We start from the raw sequence: 20,000 nt of genomic DNA, 5'->3' as shown, positions 1-20,000 counted from the left end.
CCGTACGTTTTTTGAAAGCCTACTCCTTCAAAACCGTTCAACTTAGAAAAACCATTCAAACACCGTTAGATTCCTATTCTTTTGGACAACATTGCTTCTATTTTTCTCATTTTTAACATTTATATTTTTAATTTTATTCAACTTTTTTCAACAAAAATTTATAATGTATTTCAATGGGGAGACCCTTCAAATTCTCATTCAACTTACTCATTTTTAAACTCTTACTACTTCCACATACGTTGACATAGAGCCACCATTCAAACTTTAAAACGAAGACAAGACATTCAACTATTGAACTTGTATTTATCTTTTCAATATCTATTATACTTTTTCTTCAGTTCCAGTTTAAGTTTCATGATGTTTTTTCACCCGTTTCAGAGTTTATAATGGGTGTGTATGGGACGGAATGTTGGGGCTAGAGTGAGGCAGCCCAACTGCTAGAGTGAGAGGAGCAAAAAAATTAATCTTAAAATCTTTTTTAAAACTGCTGCTGTGTCCGCAGCGTTTGCTCTACAGGTATGATTTTACCCTCAAAACGTAGCCATCGCTGTCCTCTTTCATCCAATGTGTTTACTATTGTACTAGGTGTTATGGTTCTTTCATAAATGTCACCAATGCACAGCCTCCTCCCTCCAACTCTTCCATAGACTCTAATGTTAAATTGGCTCAGAAGGTTGGTTTGAAAATCAGAAGAGCATGGTGTCTTTCCACTGTCACCACGTCCATATAATAAACTCCACAGGCATGAAAACTGAGAATTCAGTAGACTAGAAGCTGCTGTCGCTCACGGTGAAAGAATTTTGTCAATACGACTTGTACTTTTAATTTGGGAACGATTTGTTTCGGCCTGACTTTTCTGTTCATTTTAAGCAGCAAAAGTGAGGTGCATGTCTGTGTCGTGTGTATGGAGCCATTGGGTGCAGTCACTATAGCAACCAGGCTCACACCTGCCTGCTTAACGAGCTCTGCCTGCCACTGTACCAAGATTCATATTAAACACTTCTCTTTCAACTGCTGCCCTGTCCACAGTGTCACAGCCATCATTTTACCCTCAAAACGTCGCCATCGTTGTTCTTTTTCCAACATCTTGTCTTTCAAAGCTCAGAGATGTAAACTTTTTAAACTGTGTGGGTCCAAGTGGAGGGATCACATTTTAGTCATTCAGTGATTCAAAGAATATGACCTTTTAATATTCTTTCAGATGTTTTCTGACTCTAAATGTTCTTTTCTCATTTCTTAGGTTTTTCTAATTTAAAATTAAAACATTTTCAGCTTTTTTCCAACTTCTTCTTCTGTGTAACCTTCAGCTTTTAGCAGTTCAGCACTTTTGTTTTCAGGTTAAATTCGGGTTTTTTTTTTTTTTATCTCATTCAAGATTTTTTACTTAAATTCAGTAATTAATTCATTTCAGTGCATACATTCAGATTCAAGCATTCACACTGCAGTTTCTTCAGAAAATGCACTTTCTAGTTATTATTATTAGTGTGAATGCTTGAAAAGCATTCACAGTATTGTTCTTCGAATCTTTATTCTATTTTATTATTATCTATTCCGTACGTTTTTTGTAATCTATCTCCTTCAAAACCGTTCAACTTAGAAAAACCATTCAAACACCATTAGATTCCTATTCTTTTGGACATGACTGCTTCTACTTTTCTCATTTTTAACATTTATATTTTTAATTTTATTCAACTTTATTCAACAAAAATTTCCCATGTATTTCAATGGGGAGACCCTTCAAATTCTCATTCAACTTACTCATTTTTAAACTCCTACTACTTCCACATACGTTGACATAGAGCCACCATTCAAACTTTAAAACGAAGACAAGACATTCAACTATTCAACTTGTATTTATCTTTTCAATATCTATTATACTTTTTCTTCAGTTCCAGTTTAAGTTTCATGATGTTTTTTCACCCGTTTCAGAGTTTATAATGGGTGTGTATGGGACGGAATGTTGGGGCTAGAGTGAGGCAGCTCAACTGCTAGAGTGAGAGGAGCAAAAAAATTAATCTTAAAATCTTTTTTAAAACTGCTGCTGTGTCCGCAGCGTTTGCTCTACAGGTATGATTTTACCCTCAAAACGTAGCCATCGCTGTCCTCTTTCATCCAATGTGTTTACTATTGTCCTAGGTGTTATGGTTCTTTCATAAATGTCACCAATGCACAGCCTCCTCCCTCCAACTGTTCCATAGACTCTAATGTTAAAATGGCTCAGAAGGTTCGTTTGAAAATCAGAAGAGCATGGTGTCTTTCCACTGTCACCACGTCCATATAATAAACTCCACAGACATGAAAACTGAGAATTTGGTAGACTAGACATTGCTGTCGCTCACGGTGAAAGAATTTTGTCAATACGACTTTTACTTTTCATTTGGGAACGATTTGTTTCGGCCTGACTTTTCTGTTCATTTTAAGCAGCAAAAGTGAGGTGCATGTCTGTGTGCGTGTGTATGGAGCCATTGGGTGCGGTCACTATAGCAACCAGGCTCACACCTGCCTGCTTAACGAGCTCTCTCTCACTCTGCCAAGATTCATCTTAAACACTTCTCTTTCAACTGCTGCTGTGTCCACAGTGTTAAAGCCATCATTTTACCCTCAAAACGTCGCCATCGTTGTTCTTTTTCCAACATCTTGTCTTTCAAAGCTCAGAGATGTAAACTTTTTAAACTGTGTGGATCCAAGTGGAGGGATCACATTTTAGTCATTCAGTGATTCAAAGAATATGACCTTTTAATATTCTTTCAGATGTTTTCTGACTCTAAATGTTCTTTTCTCATTTCTTAGGTTTTTCTAATTTACAATTAAAACATTTTCAGCTTTTTTCCAACTTCTTCTTCTGTGTAACCTTCAGCTTTTAGCAGTTCAGCACTGTTGTTTTCAGGTTAAATTCAGGTTGTTTTTTTTTTTTTTTATCTCATTCAAAATTTTTAACTCAAAATTCAGCAATTAATTCATTTCAGTCCATACATTGAGATTCAAGCATTCACACTGCAGTTTCTTCAGAAAATGCACTTTCTAGTTATTATATTTTATCTATTCCGTACGTTTTTTGTAATCCTACTCCTTCAAAACCGTTCAACTTAGAAAAACCATTCAAACACCGTTAGATTCCTATTCTTTTGGACAACACTGCTTCTATTTTTCATATTTTTAACATTTATATTTTTAATTTTATTCAACTTTATTCAACAAAAATTTATAATGTATTTCAATGGGGAGACCCTTCAAATCCTCATTCAACTTACTCATTTTTAAACTCTTACTACTTCCACATACATTGACATAGAGCCACCATTCAAACTTTAAAACGAAGACAAGACATTCAACTATTCAACTTGTATTTATCTTTTCAATATCTATTATACTTTTTCTTCAGTTCCAGTTTAAGTTTCATGATGTTTTTTCACCCGTTTCAGAGTTTATAATGGGTGTGTATGGGACGGAATGTTGGGGCTAGAGTGAGGCAGCTCAACTGCTAGAGTGAGAGAAGCAAAAAAATTAATCTTAAAATCTTTTTTAAAACTGCTGCTGTGTCCGCAGCGTTTGCTCTACAGGTATGATTTTACCCTCAAAACGTAGCCATCGCTGTCCTCTTTCATCCAATGTGTTTACTATTGTACTAGGTGTTATGGTTCTTTCGTAAATGTCACCAATGCACAGCCTCCTCCCTCCAACTCTTCCATAGACTCTAATGTTGAAACGGCTCAGAAGGTTGGTTTGAAAATCAGAAGAGCATGGTGTTTTTACACTGTCACCACGTCCATATAATAAACTCCACAGGCATGAAAACTGAGAATTAGGTAGACTAGACATTGCTGCCGCTCACGGTGAAAGAATTTCGTCAATACGACCTATACTTTTCATTTGGGAACGATTTGTTTCGGCCTGACTTTTCTGTTCATTTTAAGCAGCAAAAGTGAGGTGCATGTCTGTGTCGTGTGTATGGAGCCATTGGGTGCGGTCACTATAGCAACCAGGCTCACACCTGCCTGCTTAACGAGCTCTCTCTCTCACTCTGCCAAGATTCATCTTAAACACTTCTCTTTCAACTGCTGCTGTCTCCACAGTGTTAAAGCCATCATTTTACCCTCAAAACGTCGCCATCGTTGTTCTCTTTCCAACATCTTGTCTTTCAAAGCTCAGAGATGTAAACTTTTTAAACTGTGTGGATCCAAGTGGAGGGATCACATTTGAGTCATTCAGTGATTCAAAGAATATGACCTTTTAATATTCTTTCAGATGTTTTCTGACTCTAAATGTTCTTTTCTCATTTCTTAGGTTTTTCTAATTTACAATTAAAACATTTTCAGCTTTTTTCCAACTTCTTCTTCTGTGTAACCTTCAGCTTTTAGCAGTTCAGCACTTTTGTTTTCAGGTTAAATTTGGTTTTTTTGTTTTTTTATCTCATTCAAAATTTTTAACTCAAAATTCAGCAATTAATTCATTTCAGTCCATACATTCAGATTCAAGCATTCACACTGCAGTTTCTTCAGAAAATGCACTTTCTAGTTAGTGTGAATGCTTGAAAAGCATTCACAGTATTGTTCTTCTAATCTTTATTCTATTTTATTATTATGGATTCCGTACGTTTTTTGTAATCTATCTCCTTCAAAACCGTTCAACTTAGAAAAACCATTCAAACACCATTAGATTCCTATTCTTTTGGACATGACTGCTTCTATTTTTCTCATTTTTAACATTTATATTTTTAATTTTATTCAACTTTTTTCAACAAAAATTTCCCATGTATTTCAATGGGGAGACCCTTCAAATTCTCATTCAACTTCCTCCTCTTTAAACTGTATCTACTTCCACATACATTGACATAGAGCCACCATTCAAACTTTAAAACGAAGACAAGACATTCAACTATTCAACTTGTATTTATCTTTTCAATATCTATTATACTTTTTCTTCAGTTCCAGTTTAAGTTTCATGATGTTTTTTCACCCGTTTCAGAGTTTATAATGGGTGTGTATGGGACGGAATGTTGGGGCTAGAGTGAGACAGCTCAACTGCTAGAGTGAGAGGAGCAAAAAAATTAATCTTAAAATCTTTTTTAAAACTGCTGCTGTGTCCGCAGCGTTTGCTCTACAGGTATGATTTTACCCTCAAAACGTAGCCATCGCTGTCCTCTTTCACCCAATGTGTTTACTATTGTACTAGGTGTTATGGTTCTTTCGTAAATGTCACCAATGCACAGCCTCCTCCCTCCAACTCTTCCATAGACTCTAATGTTAAAAGGGCTCAGAAGGTTCGTTTGAAAATCAGAACCGCATGGTGTCTTTCCACTGTCACCACGTCCATATAATAAACTCCACAGGCATGAAAACTGAGAATTCAGTAGACTAGACATTGCTGTCGCTCACGGTGAAAGAATTTCGTCAATACGACTTGTACTTTTCATATGGGAACGATTTGTTTCGGCCTGACTTTTCTGTTCATTTTAAGCAGCAAAAGTGAGGTGCATGTCTGTGTCGTGTGTATGGAGCCATTGGGTGCAGTCACTATAGCAACCAGGCTCACACCTGCCTGCTTAACGAGCTCTCTCTCTCTCTGTCTGCCAAGATTAAATCAAAAATGTGTGTTATATCTAAGCAGTTGTAGTAAGATTAACTTTTTCAATAGGTACAATAAGACAGGTTTGACAGGCTTTTGCCACAGATTAACAGTATGTCAGTAGTTAGTATAGGCTAACTGAATAGAGCCCTGAATTATTGCCCTGTTAAATTCAAGTTGATTGTGTATTGGTGGACTTGTCTTCTCCACACAGGTTTTTCAGATCTGGGCAGTTTGAGTCAGTTGATGACTTTAAAATAATCTTTTCTGACTGGATAATTAAAGCTCACAGCATCTACCTGTCTGTAGTTTATTTTCCCACATTTTAAATAATCTAATCTCATTTAATGTCTCTGTTTTTAGTCTGTATAGTTTATCTCCCCACAAATACGCTCAAAGTAGTCTTAAAATAAAATCCATAAAACAGTTCAAGATGATGACTTTTTATTTGCTCATTTAATGCCAGTTGCCCTCTTTCCTGAGTATAAGCGAATGAGTGACATAAAGAGAAAAAGTACCAATTTGTATGCTGGTGAGTCTTGTGTATTTTTTTCTCTGTCTCTCTATGACAGAGAAATATATATGCTCATTATTGATGTTCAAACTGATGCTCAAATTTCCAAGCACCACCTGAACGCCTCATCGGTCTTTAACTAATCACTACACCAACGGTTGTCATTCCGCTTTGCTCTCTGCTGTGGTAAGTACAATACATTCAGTACAGCACTGTTATAATTTTATGATGGTAAAAATACATGTTTGACATTTAAACTCACATATCAAGTCTTTTTAAAGTTCAACAGAGTTCAAAGAATAAAGAAAGCAAAAAAAGAATAACCTTTGCTACCATTTATATAGGTTTATGACTTTTGCTGTTAGCAGCAGTGCTAACGCTAGCTTCAATGCTAATGCTAGCTATAGTGCTAACATTAGCCTTAGCAGTTGTTAACTGACAAAAAGAATATTCTTGTGATATTCCTGTGATATTTATTGGCGGTCAGTGAGACAAAAGTAACAAATGAGATTTATTATTGCCATTGTGGCTCAGTTTTAACAGTAAGAGTACTTCATGACTTTTGCTGTTAGTAGCAGGAATGCTAACGCTAGCTTCAATGCTAACGCTAGCTTCAATGCTAATGCTAGCTATAGTGCTAACACTAGCCTTAGCAGTTGTTAACTGACAAAAAGAATATTCCTGTGATATTCCTGTGATATTTATTGGCGGTCAGTGAGACAAAAGTAACAAATGAGATTTATTATTGCCATTGTGGCTCAGTTTTAACAGTAAGAGTACTTCATGACTTTTGCTGTTAGTAGCAGTGCTAATGCTAGCTTCGATGCTAATGCTAGCATCAATGCTAACGCTAGCTATAGTGCCAACACTAGCCTTAGCAGTTTTTAACTGACAAAAAGAATATTCCTGTGATATTCCTGTGATATTTATTGGCGGTCAGTGAGACAAAAGTAACAAATGAGCTTTATTATTGCCATTGTGCCTCAGTTTTAACAGTAAGAGTGCTAGTTCTACCAGCAGTGCTAACACTAACTGAAGTGCTAACGCTAGCAGGAATGCTAGTGTTAGCAGCGATGCTAAGGCTAGTAACAGTCTAACAGTAGCCTTATATAAGTACTTAAATAAATACTTCAGTTAATTAGTTTGAATTATAAAATGGCTGCTGTATCAGCTGGTGTGCTATATTACTCTATAATTACCCTGCTGACTATAAGTTCAGTGTATCATGTCGTGTGGGCTTTGTTTTTTTGTTAGTCTGATAACACTGTACAGACAACTAACATGTTATTTCTCGTCTTACACTTTCAGGAACTTGACTCACATCTGTGCTTTGCCTGGTAGGTGTGCACATACTGTTAGAGAAGTACACCAAAATAAATAAAAAAAGAGTCTGACTAATATAAGCTTTAAAGTGATGGGTTCAAACTTTGTGCTAGACCTTTTAAACACATTTTTTATAATAAATACACATAAGTTCAGCTTAACAATTGGGCTAAAATATTTTTTTCGTACATTTTTGCACATTACATGTGATTAGTTAACAATTCACTCAATCATATTTGTATTTAAAAATATTATTGCTGAATTTAATTAAATATTTATTCTTTTAAAAAGTGCCCAATTATGCAACTTTTTGCACGTGGCAGCCGACGGCAGTATATTTATTTTGTCCTTTTTCAGTAGTCACAATTAGTTTATACAATTACCATGTGATATCATTTTAATAAAATTATTATTTTTTCTTGTTTTTTGTTCACAGTGTGCAGAAGAAGAACAAGGACCAGATCTCCAGTCTTCTCTCTCACATCCCAATCCCCCAACCCCTCTATCCTCTGTCCTGCTCCACCTGTTGTCTCTGCCTTCTTTCCATCTGTATTTCACTCTGTGGTTTGTGAGAAATTTTGCCAAACCAACAATCCTTTTGCGGTTTGATTTAAAGCCGTGTCTCTCCTGCTCTGTCTGTTCTCTCTGCTAAATTTTCTCTCTACCTGTTTTTCACTCTTGGCTTGCTGCTGAAAAACGCCAAGCCAACAAAGCAATAAAGAGTGCATATTTTGCCTCAACCTATGAACAAACTGAACAAACAAAGAAAACTCTGCGGTTTGATTTAAAGCCGTGTCTCTCCTGCTCTGTCTGTTCTCTCTTCTAAATTTTCTCTCTACCTGTTTTTCACTCTTGGCTTGCTGCTGAAAAACGCCAAGCCATTAAAGCAATAAAGAGTGCATATATTGCCTCTACCTGAGAACAAACTGAACAAACAAAGAAAACTCTAATTCACGGTTTGATTGTGATTTCCCAGCCGTGTCTCTCCTGCTCTGTCTGTTCTCTCTTCTAAAGTTTCTCTCTACCTGTTTTTCATTCTGGGCTTGCTGCTAAGTTGTGCCAAGCCAATAAAGAGAGTGCATATTATTCTCTCGACTGACGAACAAACTGTCAAACAAACAAAGACATCTGTTTCTGAGAAATAAAAACTGAAATATAAAGACAAAGAAAACATCTGCTGTGTGCCACTCTTATTTTTCAAATACATTTTCTAAAGACTAACAGAAACACTTAAAGGTGTGTAAAAATGCCAAAAAAGCAGAAAAAGTCACAAGCTGCAAAACAACGCTGGAAGAAGTTCCATGAGTTTCAAAAAGTACCAACATGTGAACAAGCTGAGTGTGATTTTCCTCAGAGCTCTGCAGAAGACTTTGTGTCTGCAAAGACCAATGCTGATGGTGTCAAACAGGCAGGTCAACATGTTCCTGCACATGTACAACAGATATCCTATGCAGATGCTGTGAAGACTGGATTGCAGCATGAATTTAATGAACATCTGGTAAACCACAGAGACCAACATGAGGTTTCAAGTGCCCCACAGGTGGGTTATGCTGATATTGTGAAAAGAGGCCGTCACAGTGATGTGGCAGGACCATCTCATGCAGAAAAAGTGAACTTTGAAAACCAGCCCTCTGTAACACATGTCTGTGCATCTCACAGCCAGGCACATCCTAAATATGGAGACTCCAGAAACAAGCAGTGCACATGTAACTCACTCACATTTCTTGGATTCCTTCATGAGAATGAAAACATGTCTACAGTTGACCTTAATCTGGTCTTGGATAAAGGTGATGTGATGTACAAAGAGGCCAAGAAAAGATTCCCCAAAAGTATTCATTTGGCAACCGATGAGCTGCCAGGCAAAGTTGATGCTCGCAGGTCTATGTATCATATCAACATGACACAGCTTTCCCGGTATGGGACATTTGAAGAACCTCCAGAGGAGGCAGTAGATACCTTTCTCAGCTTAGAAGCAGGACTGAGCTGCCTGTTGTCCGATGTGCAGTATGCCTTACTGATTATGAGTGGATTGTGTATTGCAGTGTTCAGATCCACATCAGGCAAATATGGGTTCTTTGACCCACACCCCAGAACACCCAGTGGTCTTCCTCTAGCACTATGGTCACGTAATCGTGGTACAGCTGTGATGCTGAAATTCACACTCCTCAGTGACATGATTAAGAGGCTCCAAGATTCTTATGAAATGATGGAGATATCACCTTCTTGTACCTATGAACTGAAGCCTGTGCAATTCTACAGTATGAGCACAGTCAACCTGAGTGATAGTATCACAGACACAGTCTGCAGACCAACAGCTGCCACTACTGTGGCACCTACTGACTCTGATACAACTGTTGATGAAGCAAACTCCTCTACTCCAAGGAGAAACACAACCACTGATCTGACTGAGAACATCTTTTGTCAAATGTCCATTTGTACGCCACTGGTGAAACAAAAAGAAGTCCACATGACTCAGTTCACATCATATGAAGATCAGAATGAACCTCCTAATATACCCACTGAAGAACTATGCAGTGAATTAAATTTGCTTCCATCAAATGATGTTTTTTCATGTCAATCAAATGCTGCAATAAACAATGTTGCTGCCTGTGACCTTTCTGATATAGTTTTACAAAAACTGAAAAAAGTTAATAAACAACAAAGGCACAAAATGAAAAGAAGATTAATGGCATCAGAGAAACCCAGAAATCAGAGAAAAGAAAACCAAAAAAGGAAAGAACGACAAAAGTATGCTTCAAATAAAAATTACAAAGAAAAGAAAAAATCTTGCACAAGCGAGGCATATAAAAACAATCCTGAAGTTAGACAGAAAAAACAACAGTATATGAAAAGATGTTACCATGCGAATGCTGAATTCAGAAAGAAACAACAACAGTATGTTAAAAGACGTTACTGTGAGAATGCAGAATTCAGACAGAAACAACAACAGTATGTTAAAAGACGTTACTGTGAGAATGCAGAATTCAGACAGAAACAACAACAGTATGTTAGAAGACGTTACTGTGAGAATGCTAAAGTTAGACAAAAACAAAAACAATATATAAAAAGACGTTACTATGAGAATACTGATTTCAGAGAGGAGAAAAAAAGCTACATCACTAAAAGGTATCGAGAAAACTTTGAATTCAGAGAGAGACAGAGACAACTGATGAAACAACTAATGCGAGACAGGTATCAAAGTAATCTTGCATTTAGGATTATGCACAACATGAGATGTGCCATGAAAATAAAAAGGAAATACAGATGGGTGAACAGACAAACCCAAGAGAGTGACAACAGTGTGATCAACGAGGCCATATCTGTGTTCAAATCACAAATCAAAGCTGGACCATCATACCCATGTACTGTATGCTTCAAGGCTTCATTTCCAAACCAAGTACGACCCTGCAGAAGGTCAAATTATGTCAAAAACCCACATGTAGTTGCAACATGTTTGACTGGAAGATTTGTTCATGTTTGTGATGAAAACTGCAGAAATGAGCAGTGCAGTGTGCCTGATGAGAGAAAGAGAGAGTGGATTTGTCACACCTGCCACGATCATCTTAAAAATGGATCCATGCCAGTACTTGCTGTTGCCAATAAACTGGATCTTGCTGATATTCCAGCTGAATTGTCTGATCTCAACATACTGGAGAGACATCTCATAGCCAAGTGCATACCATTTGCCAAGATCATTCCTCTTCCCAAAGGCAGACAAAGAGCAATTAGAGGAAATGTGGTCTGTGTCCCATCAGAGGTACAGGAAACTGTTGAAGCATTGCCTCGATTGAGAATTAATTCTCAGGTGATCAGAGTGAAACTGAAGAGACGCTTGTCTTACAAAGGTCATCAGCTGTTTCAGACTGTAAGCTGGTCTAAACTTGTGCAAGCACTGCATAAACTCAAGCAGATTCATCCACAGTATAAGGATGTGAGCATCAGAGATGATGCTGAGCTGTGTGATCCAACTCTTCCTGATGAAGATGATGAGGATGATGATGATGAAAACATGAATGAGGACGATTATGATGAGGCTGATTTAATGGAAATTGACAGCTGTGAGAAAAATGCACTGAGTGAAGCACAAAATATAAATGAACAGGACATTGACATGTTACCCTGTGATGGTGAACAATCGCATGAACAGATGAGAGATGATTCAGAGCAAGCAGATGGACTGACTAATGGTGGTTTTGCACTCGAGTCCTGTTTGCAGCCCCCTGATGTGGCTGAGGAGATATTATGTTTCAGTGAAGGAATCTACTCTGTTGCTCCTGCAGAGAGAAACAATCCAATAAGTTTTTTCAAAACACCTAAACTGGAGGCCATGGCCTTCCCTGTGCAGTTTCCTACAGGCCAAAACACACTTGATGAAAGAAGGCTGATCAAAGTATCCCCCAGTGGGTATTTCAAATCAAGACTTTTCTGCATTGATGATCGTTTTGCCAAAGACACAAACTATTTATTCTTTGCACAGTTTGTGACTGAAATACACTTGGCTACATCCAGCATGACAGTACAGTTAAGGAAGGCAAAGCCTCTGACCAGAGATGGTAGAAAAATAACCTCAGGCATGTTACAAGATAAACATGAGGTGGAGAAACTGGTGCGAAATAAAGATGCAGTGAGATTCATGCAGCCTCTGAGAGGAACCCCAGCCTATTGGGAGAAAACAACAAGAGATCTTTTTGCCATGATCAGACAGTTGGGAACTCCCACGTTCTTTTGCACATTTTCAGCTGCTGAAATGCGCTGGCCTGAAGTGATCGAGGCAATAACAAGGCAGCAAGGTGAACAAGTGAATTTTGAAGGACTCGACTGGTCAGCAAAGTGTGACATCCTGAGAAGCAATCCTGTCACAACAATGCGCATGTTTGACAAGAGAGTTGAAGCATTATTCAGAGATTTACTCTTATCTCCCGCAGAGCCACTTGGCAAAGTCATTGACTACTTTTACAGAGTTGAGTTTCAGCACAGAGGAAGCCCACACATACACTGCCTCCTGTGGGTAGAAGGTGCTCCTGTGTTTGAGGAGGATGATGAGCAAACTGTTCTTGATTTTATAAACAAATACATCACAGCTCAGCTGCCTGATCCACATAAACAACCTGAACTGTACAAAAAAGTAACAGAAGTGCAAAAACACAGTAAGAACCACACAAAGACGTGCTTTAGGAGTTTAAGCTCCGGGTGCCGTTTTGGTTTTCCCAAACCACCCTGCAATGAGACAATGATCACAAGACCCAGTGAGGATGATGCACTGGAAGTAGAAACGGCAAAGAACAAGCTCAGACCACTGAACCAGCTGCTGAATGAACCTGAAACTGCTTCCATGAGTTTAGAGCAGCTCTTGGAAAGATGCAAGTTGACACATGCAGAATATCAGAGATACCTGAATAAAATGAACATGAGGAGTACGATCATACTAAAGCGTGATCCAAAAGACTCTTGGATAAACGGCTATAATCCACATCTGCTTGAAGCCTGGAACAGTAATATCGACATAAGCTTTGTTTTAGATGCTTTTGGTGCTGCAAATTATTTAATGAAATATATATCAAAAAAAGAGGGCGGGCTATCTGAGTACCTGAAAACTGTCATTGAGAACTCCCATAAAGACAGTGTAAATGAGTGCGATGAAATGAGAGCCGTCATGCAGGCATATTCAAAGAAGCGAGAGATCAGTGCACAGGAGTGTGTTGCTCGTGCATGTGGTCTTCACATGAAGCAATGCTCACGTGCTGTAATATTCATTCCAACTGATGATAATCCTGTGAAAATGAGTCGTCCCCTGTCAGTTCTGGACAACACAACACCTGAGTCTTCCAATGTTTGGATGACATCTTTGAATGACAAATACAAAGCCAGACCTGAAACACCAGAGTATGAGGAGATGTGCATGGCAGACTTTGCTGCTACTTGCAGGATTGTCTATGGCCAACAGAAAAAAGGTAAAGATGTTTTGCCCCTTCTCAATGAGATGGGGTTTGTGCAAAGGCGCAAAAATGATAAGCCTGCTATCATCAGATTTCACCGCTGCTCACAAGAAAAACATCCAGAGCAATATTATGGAAGACTGCTTAAACTGTACCTTCCTCATCGTTCAGACCACGAACTGAAAACACCATCGTTGCCAACCTATCAGGCTTTCTATGGTGCTGGCTGTGTACAGCTACCAGGTACTGACCATCTTGAGTACGTGCAACACATTGTCAAAAGAAACAGAGAAAAATATGAGAAAAACAGTGAGGAGATCGAGAGCGCTGTTGAGGAATATGAGCAGAACAGAGGTGTGACTGACGAATGGTGTAATCTGGCACCTGAATCAGATCTCGTAAGGTTGCCACTTGTTGAACAAGAAAGAGAGCGAGACAATGAAAATGAACAGGAAGATGTGCCCGACTACAGCCGTCAGGCTGATGCTTCAACAGAAGTCAGAGCCATCAGGGAACCCCCTGCTATTGATCCCACATTGTTACGTCAGATGTTTCAGAATCTGAACAAGAAGCAAGCCTGCATATTTTATGCAGTTAGAGACTGGTGCATTAAAAGAGTCTGTGCTCTAAATCCAGAGCAGTTTTTCTTTTATATTAATGGTGGTGCTGGAACAGGAAAATCACATCTTATCAAATGCATCTACTCAGAAGCATCTAAGATACTGAGCAAAGTGCCCAGATATGCAGACGACGTTGACATATCAAAACCCACTGTCCTGTTAACTGCTTTCACTGGGACTGCAGCTTTTAACATTTCTGGAACAACACTGCATTCTCTTCTCAAGCTGCCTAGAAGCTTAAAACCTCCCATTCAGGGACTTGGCAATCAGCTGGATGAAGTCAGATCAGAACTTTTGAATGCTGAAATAATCGTCATTGACGAAGTGTCTATGGTGTCAAGACATCTGTTTGCATATGTAGATGCAAGACTCAAACAGATCAAAGGGACTCGGAGACCCTTTGGAGGCATGTCAGTCATTGCTGTCGGAGACTTCTATCAGCTACCCCCAGTGCGACAGTCTAAACCTCTCTGTGTGCACGACCCGTCCGAGATCGACCTGTGGCAGGAGCATTTTCAGATGATCACTCTGACTGAGATTATGCGTCAGAAAGATGATGTTGTCTTTGCAGAGATGCTGAACAGAATTCGTGTGAAAGGAAAGTTGGATGAGCTTTGCGAAGCAGATAGAAATTTGTTGTCACAGGCCATAACTGAACCAGCCCTTTGTCCAACTGATGCGTTGCACATTTTTGCAACTAATAAAGAAGTGGATGCACACAACTCTGCAACACTGGCTCTGCTCCACACTCATATCATTGACATCCATGCAGATGATTATAGAAAAGATCCTAGAACTGGCAGAATGGCACTTCAAGACAGACCATTGAAAGGAGGTAAAAACGAGTTACCAGACACACTGAAAGTTGCAGAAGGAGCTCGTGTCATGCTCACCAGAAACATTGACATACAAAATGGTTTGGTTAATGGAGCTTTTGGAATACTACTTAGAGTAGTTCACTCTGAAAACGACCAACACATCATCAAGCTTGGACTTAAAATGGATAATGAGACATCTGGAAAGAATAACCGCACACCAGCAGACGACATGGTGTACATTGAGAGAGCAGAGGAGAATCTGAAGCAGAAAGGAGTGGTACGAAGACAGTTCCCAGTGAAGCTGGCCTTTGCATGTACAATACATAAGGTACAGGGTATGACAACTACATCAGCTGTTGTCTCTCTTAAGAGCATTTTTGAGCCCGGCATGGCCTACGTAGCTGTCAGTAGAGTGACGTCTCTCAGTGGACTGTATCTTCTTGATATGGAGGAGAAAAAAATATTCACCAACCCAGAAATCACTGCAGCGCTTGAGAACATGAGACAAGCCAACCTTGATGACATGATGCCTCTTCTACACGTGAGGCAAACACTGAGCAGGTCAGAGGTTTTCACCATTGTTCATCATAATACAGAGGGACTGCCAGCTCACATTAATGACATCAAAAGTCACCATGAATTGTGTCTAGCAGATGTTTTGTGCCTAACAGAAACACACCTGCGGGGCTCTTTTGTCGCAGAGAGTCTCCACTTGGAAAATTACAATTTGTTCAAACGCAACAGACACCTGTCCTACACAAACTTTCCCCAGATGGCAAACAGAAGTGGTGGTGGAGTTGCTGTTTATGTGAAAAGTGACATTCAAGTGCATGAAAAACAGTACATCCATAATGTAACTGACCTTGAATTTCTGGCTTTAAAGGTTGAAGCACCAGTCAGTGCTCTGATTGCAGTTGTATACAGACCTCCAGACTACACTCTGAGGCCATTCCTGAAAAACCTGGTAAGCCTATTAGACTCATTGGAGATCATGGACTGTCATCCCATCATAGTTTGTGGTGATTTTAATGAGAATGTTTTATCCAGTGCAAACAAACCAATCCTGGAGCTGTTTGAGTCTAGGGGATACGCACAGGTCATCACTGCCCCTACCACAGAGAAGAACACACTGCTTGACCTAATTTTCATTTCTCAGTCAGATCGATGTCTCCATTCTGGAGTCATGAAGACCTACCATAGTTACCATGACCCAGTATACTGTGTATTGTCCTGTGATGATTCATGATCTAGATCTTTGAATACAGTAAGTAATATCTATATTTTTGAATGACTTAAGAAAGTAGAGCGATATTTAAAAGTTGACGCTCTGCATTGCAGTATAATGGTTGAATTGTTTACATAAAATACAATTACATGAATTAAGTAATGATATCAGTAAAAGATGACAATTTTATTTATCACAGAAAATCTAAAATTCACTAACAGTAACCTATAAATGTCAGAAAAATCAAATATAGCAGTTTAAAATGAATAGTGTAGGCATATCCTCTCTGCAGCCAGGCTTCAACATCCTGCCAGGCTGCCCCAGTCTCACTGTGGCTGGGAGGGAGGGAGGGTGGACCAGAGGATTGCCTACACAACACATAAATGTTCAACAGCTTCTTCATTGTTTCTGAGAGAACAATAATGACTAAAGGTTGCTTTTTAAAAAAACAAACAAACAAACAAACAAACCTAATTACAGCAATAATGACAGTTAAGCCACTTTATGTGTGCCTCTATTTTGAAATACTATTTACAAAAATGTTATTATTTTGGTTTGTTATAAACTTTAAACTTTTTCAAAAGTATACGATTATATTTTTGGACAAATCTTTCGATGAAACATACATTTTTATGAGCTTTTATCATGTTTCGGCCAGTGCAATCATCAGGGTGGGTCTGGGTTGATAACTGCACATTTCTGGCCAGAAATGTTTCAGCAGTGTTACATAAGTAGTACATATGTAACACTTGCTTTCTGTTACCAGCTGATACCCTACATTTGTATAGACATTGGATGGTGTGAGGTTGGGGAGTTGAGTGGGGGGGGGGTTACGGTGGGAGCTGAGTGGGGGGGGGTGTTAGGTTTCCTTTTTTCTTTTTCATTTTTAAGAGAGACACAGTCCTCCTGTGTCTTCTCCAAGCTTCACATGTAAGATCCAACAGTGTGAAGCACATAGCAGCTAGAAACTGTAATGCCACAGATCAGAGAGGCTTCATCATCACCATCTTCATCGCCGTACGATCAGAGCGTGAGACTTCACATCTGGAGCACAGGAGACATTCTGTGATAAGTCCTCCTTCTAGCTTGTCCCACAAGCAGTCGGTGAGATTTACTCACAACAAAAAGGGTTAATGACATAATTTCCATGAAAACATGTATTCATTCTTTGTAAAGTGTTTAAATTGTGTTTTCACTTGACCTTAGGAGTGTTAGAGTGTATTGTAATGTCTGTACTCAGGTGTTTCCCTCTGTGATCCATCCCCATCAGAGCTGAGACACTCAGGACTGAACAGACTGCACAGTTTCTGTGACCGAGCCTCCAAAACACCTTCTTTGAAACCACTCATGATAGAAGGGCTTCATATTTGCAGCAGCACTACTACAGGTATTCAGTTTATTACAGGATGTGTTTGTTTCTTAGGACCAGCTCTGAGTGCACACTACCTAACATATACACCTTTCTGTTTATTACAAACCAACTACTCTGGATCATACGGCCAGTTGGCAGGAATGTTGCTGCAGGAAAACATCCCTGGAGATCACCATCATTGTCAGACTGACTGTGCCTCCTCTGTGCAGTGTCAAGATCCTCTCTAAATGAGTGTGTAAGTTAACATTTTCATTATTTTATTCCCTTTGACAAGACAAGTATCACTGATATTTACATTTACAACTACATATGTTCCCGTTTTCTGCTCTTCTTTTAAAGTCCTCAGCTATCCTGCTTCTGTGCTGCTTGCCACACATCAAACACTGGCCGGATGACAGGGAGGATCCACTCTGAAGTCACTGGACGTGATGAGGATCATATGGGACTTCATAGTTTCACAGAAACATTGTGCTCTGTGATTACAGGTTTTAAATGGATACAATGACTGCCTCTCTCTGATCAACAGGCTAAAGGATTGTTTTCATTGTTAGTGCGCTGTACAATGTATGCTTATTTAATATTTCATCACAGAGCAAACCTTTATTTATTTAACATTTTTTTTATTTTGTTTTAATGTTGAATTAACTGTGGGGATTTTTTTAAGTGGGCACTTGGGATGTCATATGACCAGAAATGTGGTAACTGGAATTCAACAGTATGGAAGAAAAAATCTGCTGAGAACGAAACACATACAAAAAACCCCAAGAAAATTCAAATTCATTCCATGTAATCCAATCTAAAACATTTTAAACTGCTGAACAGCAACACAAACAGTGTTAAAAAACAGTGTTAACAGAATGATTATGATGATTTTGTACCAAAGTTTCAGGTCACATGGCACACCTAGTGTGTAGTGTGGGGTATCAGCTGGTAAGTATAGGTTTTTTCATATTTGTGTCCTTAGAGTTTAGATAGATAAAGCCTTGTGTATAATAATTAGTCATAACCACAACTCAAAGTCAGGGACTAACTAAATTTGGGACTTTGTGTCTGAGCCCAGGTTAAAACAATGTGTAAAAAAGCATTTAGTGGCATGGCTGAACAATGCTGTATTGATACTTATTTATCCATGTTCACAAAAAGGACTAATGTGTTTATTTGATTATTTGCATGTGTTAAACTGTGTCACCACCTTAGGCTTTCATTTGAGTTTACTCACAAATCTCTATACAGTTCTCTTTTACCACTGTGTGGACTCTGTTTACATTAAAACATAAAAAAGAATGAGTAATAAAAAGATGTGTAGACAGATCAGAAGATTAAGTAGACCGATAGAAACAGCTGTTCAGCCATGTTCTAAGAAACCAACACAATTTAAAGGTTCAGGATTGTGGTTTTAAAAGTTGAATTTTCATGTATTTCATATGTTGCTCATTATTTTTTATTTAGTTATTTAATTTAGTTATTTTTCTTTATTCTACCAGTCCTTTTCAGAAAGAAGCTGTAAAATATGACTTAAGATTTTTATGTTATTTTCTATGACATACAAAACAAATTGATGTATGTAATACTATTAAACATGATATACACATGTGTATATGTCTGAAAAACATCATGCTGTATATTAAAGTTTGTATTTTCTGCAGAATGTTTGTTCATCTTTTAAGTTCATTTCAATTAGAAGAATATGAACTTTTAATATTCATTCAGAGGTTTTCTGACTCTAAATTTTCTTTTGTCATTACTCATCTTTTTATTATTTACATTTTAAACATGCTTAGCTTTTTCCAACTTCTTCTGTGTGAACATCAGCTTTCAAAAGTTCTGCACTTTTATTTTCAGGTTAAAAATTCTGTATTTTCCAGCTCATTCAGATTTTTAACTCAAAATTCAGCAATTAATTCATTTCAGTCCATACATTCAGATTCAAGCATTCACACTGCAGTTTCTTCAGAAAATGCACTTTCTAGTTCTATTTTATTTATTATTATTCTGTATTCCGTACGTTTTTTGTAATCTATCTCCTTCAAAACCGTTCAACTTAGAAAAACCATTCAAACACCGTTAGATTCCTATTCTTTTGGACAACACTGCTTCTATTTTTCTCATTTTTAACATTTATATTTTTTATTTTATTCAACTTTATTTAACAAAAATTTATAATGTATTTCAATGGAGAGACCCTTCAAATTCTCATTCAAATTCCTCCTCTTTAAACTGTATCTACTTCCACATACATTGACATAGAGCCACCATTCAAACTTTAAAACGAAGACAAGACATTCAACTATTCAACTTGTATTTATCTTTTCAATATCTATTATACTTTTTCTTCAGTTCCAGTTTAAGTTTCATGATGTTTTTTCACCCGTTTCAGAGTTTATAATGGGTGTGTATGGGACGGAATGTTGGGGCTAGAGTGAGGCAGCTCAACTGCTAGAGTGAGAGGAGCAAAAAAATTAATCTTAAAATCTTTTTTAAAACTGCTGCTGTGTCCACAGCGTTTGCTCTACAGGTATGATTTTACCCTCAAAACGTAGCCATCGCTGTCCTCTTTCATCCAATGTGTTTACTATTGTCCTAGGTGTTATGGTTCTTTCGTAAATGTCACCAATGCACAGCCTCCT

General features: G+C 38.2%; 1 protein-coding gene and 3 long non-coding RNA genes across 5 annotated transcripts in view; 3 read left to right on the top strand and 1 right to left on the bottom strand.

Moving 5' to 3' along the window:
• Positions 1–20,000, top strand: part of LOC309710150 — a 394,879-nt gene that overhangs the window by 93,474 nt on the left and 281,405 nt on the right. The gene's annotated exons all lie outside the window — the stretch shown is intronic.
• LOC309710138 (guanine nucleotide-binding protein G(o) subunit alpha) overlaps positions 1–20,000 on the bottom strand; it is a 135,881-nt gene that overhangs the window by 35,749 nt on the left and 80,132 nt on the right. The window lies entirely within an intron of this gene.
• Positions 5,895–8,575, top strand: LOC309710149. The gene is made up of 3 exons (XR_014277663.1): positions 5,895–6,265; positions 7,388–7,416; positions 7,839–8,575. It is a non-coding gene; the product is annotated as an uncharacterized lncRNA (long non-coding RNA).
• Positions 16,899–17,890, top strand: LOC309710152. The gene is made up of 3 exons (XR_014277666.1): positions 16,899–17,388; positions 17,505–17,608; positions 17,713–17,890. It is a non-coding gene; the product is annotated as an uncharacterized lncRNA (long non-coding RNA).

Source organism: Aulonocara stuartgranti (genome assembly GCF_965226115.1).
Source record: "Aulonocara stuartgranti genome assembly, chromosome: 7".
NCBI lineage: Eukaryota > Metazoa > Chordata > Actinopteri > Cichliformes > Cichlidae > Aulonocara > Aulonocara stuartgranti.
The sequence above is the reverse complement of the archived record's forward strand: the minus strand, read 5'-3'. Positions and strand labels throughout refer to the sequence as shown.